This window comes from Microcebus murinus, chromosome 6 (genome assembly GCF_040939455.1).
Source record: "Microcebus murinus isolate Inina chromosome 6, M.murinus_Inina_mat1.0, whole genome shotgun sequence".
NCBI lineage: Eukaryota > Metazoa > Chordata > Mammalia > Primates > Cheirogaleidae > Microcebus > Microcebus murinus.
The window spans coordinates 31,624,963-31,634,131 of record NC_134109.1 but is presented as its reverse complement, the minus strand read 5'-3'; the positions used below and the strand labels follow the sequence as shown (position 1 = coordinate 31,634,131).

At 46.9% G+C, this 9,169-nt stretch overlaps 1 pseudogene; it reads left to right on the top strand.

The window, feature by feature from the left end:
* The first annotated feature begins 5,435 nt into the window (after positions 1-5,435).
* On the top strand, positions 5,436-5,849 carry LOC105880232 (large ribosomal subunit protein uL13 pseudogene; annotated as a pseudogene).
* Positions 5,850-9,169: the final 3,320 nt, after the last annotated feature.

Here is a 9,169-nt window from a genome sequence, read left to right as displayed (position 1 = left end):
TACCATTATTGCCCTCACTTTACACATAAGGGAACTGAGGCCCAGAGAAACTGCGTGATTTGCCCAAGGTGACCCAAAGGCCAGGGTTGTCTGGATTTAGCACAATTTTGCAAGAGAGCTGATTCCCAGTGGATGGGCAGAAACCAGCTACTCCCACTTTGGGAAAGCCTATGCCCTACCACCCATGTCTGATGGTCCTAAAAAAACACTCCCTAATACTTGTTCTTATGGGTAGGTGGTGATCTGAATGGGAATTAGATGAAGGAAATCATAAATGAGGTGTCTGAATTTCTTCCTTTTGTCCAATGCAAGTTTGGTTTTGTAACTGTAAAAATCCTAATCACTCTCAAAGTCAAAAACTCTCAAACTTTTATCTCCTGGTGATTTGGCTACAGCCAGGTATAATGATCTGGTAGGGCTGGCTTCGTGGAGGTCACCTGTGCAGTCACACAGGGGCCTGTGCTTAAAAGGACTGGCCCTTAGTTTAATGTTCTACTGTTGCCAACTTGACATTCTTAATAATTTTTGAACAAGAAGCAATGTGTTTTCATTTTGCCCTGGGCACTGCAAGTTAGGCAGCTGATCCTGCAATTTAGGAGATAAAAATAATGCACTATGACTGAGAATAGTTACAGCCATGAGCTACTCCAGGAGCAAAGCTGGCATGGCTTGTGGTCCTCCCCTTGTCCACTCTCATTGTGTGGACAGTTAGTGACCACACAAGGATGTTGTCCACTCCCTTGCCCTGTAGCGAGAGCTGGCATTGGCATCAGGGTAGGAGTGCAGTGATGAAGCCATTAGAAGAGCTGAGGGCACACCGTATGCCTGGATCAAAACATCATATGTATTCCACAAATGTGTACAACTGTTATGTATCTATAATTATTAAAAACTTTTTTAAATGAAAAAAAAATCTTTTAAAAAGAGTCAAGGGGAACAGAGATGGAGGGAGCCCTAGTCCCATTTGAAAATCTCAGGAGAATCAGGGTAAGTGACTTAAGGTTTCTTGAGTTTGGATGTGCCTGATGCTCTGAGTGGTGGCAGATGGTCTGATTTCAATGCCTCTGATGTGAACATGGCCTTCTCATCTCAGGTTGGAGCTCAGAGCATTCAGCACTCCCTATTTTGAAACCAAACCATTGAGTGATCAAACCCCTGAAGAGGGCTGTGCTCAAACTGGGGGCGGGGAGGGTGGGGTACAGCCAGAGAAAGCCCTGGCTCCTCACCAAAGCCTTACCTGGAGATCTGGATGACCAGCCTCTTCTTTATGGTGTAGCCATAAGAAGCTCAGTTGAAGGACAAAGGCAGGAAGGAGAATTGGTACCATCTAGTTTGGCTCCTGTCTTCACCCCTTTCTCCCACTCACAGACAGGCCCCTACCTTGCTCCATTGGCACATTTCTAATTTTTCTTTTTTTTTTTTTGAAACAGGGTCTTGCTTTGCTGCCCAGGCTAGAGTGCAGTCATATAATCACAGCTTACAGTAGCCTCGGACTCTTGGGTTCAAGCCATCCTCCTGCCTCAGCCTCCCATGTAGCTGGGACTACTGGTGTGCACTACTATATCCGGCTAACCTTTGTATATTTTGTAGGGATAGGGTCTTGCTGTAGTGCCCAGGCTGGTCTCAAACTGCTGGGCTCAAGTGATCCTCCCACCTCGGCCTCCCAAAATGTTGAGATTACAGGTGTGAGCCACCATGCTCAGCCACTTGTTTCTAATTTTCTTGATGACCCCCCAACAATGAGCTGTCTCCAAGGTGCTTCTCTGTGGATGCCAGGTCTCCAGCAGCACCTCTGCTGGGCCTGACATTATGATTAATGACATAAATATTAGAGAGGAGGGGAGCGTCAGGATTCTCGTTCTTATTAGGGCTCTGGCCACCGTGACATCAGCTGGGGCAGGGGGTGTTGTGGGGTGGCCGGGGACGACCTCTGAGAGACACCATCTGGACAGCCCTTTAGAGTCATAGAGAACTTGTCCCATCACAAGGCACCAGTAGCCCATTTCAAAAGCTAAGTCCTTCTTTGCTGGTTTCTCATAATTTCCCCTCCCCTTGTTCAGCTGAAAAAGATCTTTTAAGAAGAAAGGAAGTGCAAGCTCTCCTGGTCTGTTTGGCTTCTGGGCTAAAATAAATGTTTGTAAATTATCATCACTGGGCATCTGTGGACATGTGCTCACTGCTTCCCTGGTCAACTCGGTCTGCTATCCGCTTCCCCAGAGTCTGGGGTACATTCACCCCAGACCGCCTTGCTGTGAAGGCAGAATTTGGGCATTCCCAGCTGTCCCTCGCTGTCTCTATACTGTCTGCCCCCAGGGCCTCTGGCTGGCTGGCTCGGCTCTGGCAGCCTGTTCACCGCTCTGCGTTGTCATGGAGAAGAAACATATTGCTGGATTTCAAGTGTGTTTCTGCCACTTGGTAACAAGTGGGTTTGTAGAAAAGCCACAATGAGAGGCGAGAAAGGCCTCTTGGAGCACAGAACTGGTGCCAGGGACGGGGGAAGCTTGGACAGCGCTGTGGCGGAGGGACGGGGAGCCCGCCCCGCTGTTTGCTGTTTGGGATTCTGGGCAGGCAGCAGTGTGCTGATTGCCCGGGTTTCTGCAGGACTCCTGGGATCTCACATCAGACAGAAGGCCACAGCCTCTGCAGAAGAGCCTGCGGATTCTAGGGAAATGAACTGCTGTGCAGCCCAGTCTGTGGGAAGAGACCAAGTGGGCTCTTGGCCATGTAGATGCACTGATGTAAACTTACGCTTTGTGCAGGCAGGAAAGCCACCCTTTGCTCATGCACACCAGCAGGCTGCCCTTGAACTGTCTGTGCCAGCCCCTCAGGGAATGGGACCTGGATGCCCCAGCCATCTGAGCACCCATGTTGCTGCAGGGACTTCAGACAGCCCATTTAGGGCACCTGCCACCCCACTGTCTGCTGCTTTGTAGGTCAAAAACAGTTGAATGGCTGGGCTCGGTGGCTCACGCCTGTAATCCTAGCACTCTGGGAGGCCGAGGTGGGCAGATTGCTCAAGGTCAGGAGTTCAAAACCAGCCTAAACAAGAGCGAGACCCCATTTCTACTATAAGTAGAAAGAAATTAATTGGCCAACTAATATATATAGAAAAAATCAGCCGGGCATGGTGGCGCATGCCTGTAGTCCCAGCTACTAGGGAGGCTGAGGCAGGAGGATTGCTTGAGCCCAGGAGTATGAGGTTGCTGTGAGCTAGGCTGACGCCATGGCACTCACTCTAGCCTGGGCAACAAAGCGAGACTCTGTCTTCAAAAAAAAAAAAAAAGGTTTGGAAAAAAAACCAAAAATAGTTGAATATTGACAATTTCATAGTATTCAAGCTAACCGAAAGCTTCAAGGCAATTTGGCAACTTTCATCAGGTTTAGATGAGAACATTAAAGAAGACCGACAATAGATTTTCTCTTCCCTGATAAACACAACCTATTACCTTCTAAATCATGCTAAATTCTGGTACTCTGTGTACACTTCAGGCCTTCGCTTTCCAAGTGATATACATGCTACCAAGCACACCCTCGGTCACAGAGCATGCTGCCTTTTCCTTGAGGAGGTCTGGACACTTTTTCTGCTCCGTGAGGTTGAGACTAGATCCATCCTAGTGCTCACAGACAGAAGAGGCATCACAAGGGTATCTTCTAATGGATTCCAAAGATTTGTTAACTCATTTGATCATAAGCACAAGAAACTATATGTTTTTATTATTTGTACATTCTTTTTACTAGAAGTTTTGGAAACTTTTGGAAAGCCCTTGCCTACCTTTATCTATGTACATCTGACACCTGTAGACTATGAACACATTTTGCATCAGGACCTAAATAGTAACTATCAGGTTCGGAAGCACCTGCCCTTTCCCTTCCTCCCTGGACCTTGCTTCAGCTGCCTTAATTAAGATGGCTCCGCCACTGGCCTCTCGTTTTCTGTTCAAGCTAACCAAAAGCTTCAAGGCAATTTGGCAACTTATTTAGCCAGCTTCAGACTCACAGGATATATATCCCACCTGGATCTTCCTGTCTGTGGCTTCATCTTAGTATTTCCCAGCCGCTCTCCTTTATTTCCCTCCTTTATTTCTATGATCTCACTGCAGTTTTTTCTTTCTTGAACATAAAGATGCTCTTACTTATTTTAATAACCTTCCATAAACCAGCCCTTTCTCTTCCTGTGAGAAGTTTTGCTCACTTCCTTCCCTCCCTTTCATTTGTTCCCACTTTTTTTAAGTGGCTGCAGGAGGTAGGAGCCCAAGCAGAACTCTCAACCAGACTGTGAAACCTACTGCCAGAGCTTATGGCTGGATCCACACCAAACAATTAAATGGCTTCAGTTTTCATATCCTTTTTGTTGTGAATCTCAAGCAAAAGGCAGGAGAGGCTTGTCTTGTAAATGCCACATGTGCATCAGGTGAGACAAAGTCCAGCCCACTGGATTCCCTTTGCAGGAAGGAAGCAGATGAACTGTCCGACTTCTCGTGAGAATCCCTGGCTTCACATGATAATGAAAATGAGCATCTGCGTGTGAAGGAGTAGACAGTTATAACTTGGAATACTGAGTACAGGTGATACCCAGGACATAAAATAGGCAGCTGACAGCCCGAAGGTACATACAGCAAAGGAGAGATTTTTATTAAATTGCCCTAATGGATAGCTTTTCTCCCCTGCTTTCAGCAGGAAGACATCTTCTAGAAAACCACATGCCTAGGCCGGGTGTGGTGGCTCACCTCTGTAATCCTAGCACTCTGGGAGGCCGAGGGGGGTGGATTGCTTGAGGTCAGGAGTTCGAGACCAGCCTGAGCAAAAGTGAGACCCCGTCTCTACTATAAATAGAAAGAAATTAATTGGCCAACTAATATATATAGACAAAATTAGCCAGGCATGGTGGCGCATGCCTGTAGTCCCAGCTACTCGGAAGGCTGAGGCAGGAGGATTGCTGGAGCCCAGGAGTTTGAGGTTGCTGTGAGCTAGGCTGACGCCAAGGCACTCACTCTAGCCTGGGCAACAAAGCGAGACTCTGTCTCAAAAAAAAAAAAAAAAGAAAAAAAAGGAAACTCCATGCCTAGGGATAGTTGGAAGCCAAGTCCTGGACACTTGCAACCACTCCAATAAGATGGGAATGCGCAGAGGGTCTAGAGTACAATTTCTGACCAGGGGAGGGGCCTTGTTCATATCATTCAAATGAACAAATGGATGTTACCTAATTTCCCTTCAAACTCTAAATATCATGATCTGCCCAGGCAGCTGCCAAAGATGGTGGAGGGGCAGGCCTGGCGCTCGATGGCTAAAGCCATTTTCTGAGCTATCTGGAAGCCATCATGGCCAAGCAGTTACTGCTGGGCTAGAAGGTGGTGGTTCTGTGCTATGAGGGCATCAACATTTCTAGCAATTTTTACAGTAACAAGTTAAAGTACCTGGCCTTCTTCTGCAAGGGGATGAACACCAACCCTGCCCTATGCCCCTACCATTTCCAGGCCCCCAGCCGCATCTTTTGGCAGACCGTGCATGGGAGGCATGCTGCCCCACAGGACCAAGGGAGGGCAGGCTGCCCTGGACCAGGTGTTTGATGGGATCCCACTGCCCTATGACAAGAAAAAGTGGATGGTGGTTCCTGCTGCCTTCAAGGTTGTATGTGTGAAGCCTACGAGAAAGTCTGTACCTGGAGCACCTGGTTTATGAGGTTGGTACCAGACAGTGACAGCCACTCTAGAGAAGAGGAAGGAGAAGGCTAAGATCACTACTAGAAGAAAAAAACAACTCACAAGGCTACAGAAAGCAGCCGTAAAAAAGGTGGAGAAGAAAATTGACAAATACATAAAGGTCCTCAGACCCATGGACTCCTGGTCTAAGCAAAATAAAGACTATTTAATCCTGAAAAATTAAATATATAAAACAAAATATCATGATCTAGTGGCCTAGAAAGTTGGAGCCCAGCCCCAAAGGACATAAATTTTCCAGGAGGGAAAGAGTTGCCAAGGAACAAGGAGATAGAGGAGGTAAGGAGAACCTACCAGTGGCAGTTTGTCACACATACAAACTGAGCTTGAGTGGGATGTGCCTTCTAGAGCAATGCTTCTCAAACTTTGATGTGCAACATGAAGCATGTGGGAACCTTGGGGGAAAAAAGCATATTTGGATTCAGAAGGTCTAGGGTAGGGCTGAGCTTTTCATATCTAACAAACTTCCAGGTGACGCCAATCGCCGCTGGCCCCCACGGGACCACACTCCGGAGTAGTAAGGTTCTAGGGCAGGGCTACCCAATAGAACTTTCTGTGATGATGGACATATTCTATATTTGTGCTGTCCAATTGGTGGTCACCAACCACATTGCAGAACATTTGCCATGTGGCTAGTACGACTGAGGAGCTGAATTTTTATTTCTATTATTAAATTTAACTGATTTAAATAGGCATATGTGGGTAGCAACTACTGCTTTGGAAAGCAAAGTTCTAGAGCAGAGGTTCTCAAACTTACATGTACATCAGAATCACTGGAGAGCCTGATAAAACACAGATTGAGTGTCCCACCCATGGAATATCTGGTGTTGATCCTGCCGGCCCAGGGACTGCCCTTTGAGTACCTCTGCTCTAGAACATACACCATCCAAAATGTGGTGAGCTTTAGGGTCAGCACCAGAGTCCCTTATCTTGCTTCTGGGCGATGAGTCTCAGTCCACCCTTAGTGCCACCTGGTCCAAATGAAGTCTGACCTTTGTCCCTGCAGACCTTACACATGGGCGTACTGGGCAGTGAATCAAATGGCTGGCATTGGGATGCTCCAGGAGGGCCCCTTTGTTATAAAATATCATTACCACTGATTCCCAAGAAGCAATAAATAGAACATACTGGTTAAAAGCATGTGCTGGGCCAGGCGCGGTGGCTCATGCTTGTAATCCTAACATTCTGGGAGGCTGAGGTGGGAGGATCGTTTGAGCTCAGAAGTTCGAGACCAGCCTGAGGAAGAGTGAGACCCTGTCTCTACTAAAAATAGAAAGAGATTAGCCGGACAACTAAAAATATATAGAAAAAATTCACTGGGCATGGTGGCACATGCCTATAGTCCCAGCTACTCAAGAGACTAAGGGAGAAGGATTGCTTGAGCCCAGGAGTTTGAGGTTGCTGTGAGCTAGACTAATGTCATAGCACTCTAGCCCGGGCAACAGATTTAGATTCTGTCTCAAAAAAAAAAAAAAAAAAAAAATTTTCAAAAAAGGAAAGAAAAAGAAAAAAGAGCATGTTCTGTATAGCCAGACTGAGTCTAAGCAGCTCTGCTCAACACTAGCTGTTTACTGTGGGCAAATTGCTTAAACTTGGTGCCTCAGTTTTATCATTTGTCAAATGACAATAATAATAGTACCTACCTCCTGGAGATCTTGTGCTTAAAACAGTCACTTGCACAGTGTAAGTGCTTAGTACGCATTAGCTATTAGCTATCATTGCCCCTGCAACCCCAGCATTAGCAAATTGTTCCCTCCTGCTACCACTCTGCTTGCTTACCTTGCAGGTTCTCTTCAAACAAGCAGATGTTCCCGGGAGCCACACTCTGCCTACTCTACTATTTTGCTGAGGACTCAGTAGGCCTCTGAGCTCCACTGGGGCCTCCCTCTAGGGTATGCAAGGGCAGAACAAAGGTGAAAAAATAGAAGAGCTCCTGGCAGCTTGGCATACTCTTCGTCCCCACTCTCCCATGCACAGTGAGAGCCAGCACCGGCCAACCTACCTGTTCAGCGTCCAGAGTGGGGAATGGATGTCCACAAACTCCATGCAGCTGTCTACAGGGCCAGGAAAGCAGACTGAGGACATTTGCTGAGGCTCCTCAGACAAAGTCATTTGTTGAGGATGAAGAGATGCCAAGGCACGTCCCCTTTCTCCTTCCTGCTCCAGCGTCTGCTCCTACAGAGAGCCCATCAGCACTCTCCCAGCTTGGTCTCCCTCTTCCTCATTCCCATCTTGCCATAGTAGAGGTGGCCACATGGCCCAGAATTCCTGCCAGGTACCACCACATCCTGCAATACAGAGTCCCCCAAAGCAGTTGTTCTCCTACAACCACTTCTACTTGGCTCTGCTAAAGATGCTATCACAGAGTTTGGGTATCACCAGGACAGAAGCATACCCTCTTTTGCCCAAGAAAGATATACAAATTTTAAAGCATTCTGTCATTTTAGTAATTATTTAGAGAATCTTAAAATGAAATTCCCAAAATTATCATCAGATGTCAATTTTATTGCCAAACAAGGTAATTTGGTAAACAAATTAATCCCTTCTCCCTCCAAACCCCAGTAATACTGCATGTTACCAGGGACACCATTATTCCAGAGCCCCTTCCTTTGGAAAGGCTGGAAGATTGCTACACAGCAAAGGACACAGGCAACCCCCAAAGGGCTACTATTCAAGGTTGGTGTCTACCAGGACCACCCGGCTTAAACTCAACCTACCCCCATTCCTTCCTTTACCGTCCTCCTAAGTTTAGAATAACAGTATCCATGAATTGAATACCATTTGCTGAGGACTGTGCTAACTGCTTTCCAAGCATTAACTGATACAACAACTCTCTACCAAGTAGGATCTAGTGTCTCCATTTTACAGCCGACAAGAGGGGCCTGTGGAAGAGTATGGAATGGTTGGAACAAGCCAAGACACTAGCTCCTTTGGCAAACTCTTTGCCTTGAACGTGTGGTAATCACATAGAGTGGATTTTCAAAACTTTGTGGATGTCAGTCATTCTCTTACACTGAGATGTTCCTGAATGTCAACATCTTGGCATCTAATTCCATTTCCCAGTCAATCTCTCACCCTGAGAGAACACACTGGGAAGGACAAGTGCAGTGGCACCATGAGAATCCTTTGTCACCATGAAGCTCAGCGATAGATTTGGGAAATCTGGAAACCACACTTATAGGTCAGAGCACTGGGGCTGGAGGCAGGTGAAAACCATGGACCCCCACCAAGGGGCAGCTCATTTTCCCAGAGCTTATCCTTCCCTGGAAGAACAAGACGCCCACAGTTTCCGTCCCTTTGCAAGAATGCTGATGCTGGGATTGGCAGGGGCGCATGCGTGTTTGTGTCTGTGTGTGCATGCACACATGTGCTCAAACCCAGTAGATACGGATCATCTTTCTGATAGTCCTATGAATTGTGCGAGTGTCTGACACATAAACATGCCATCAATA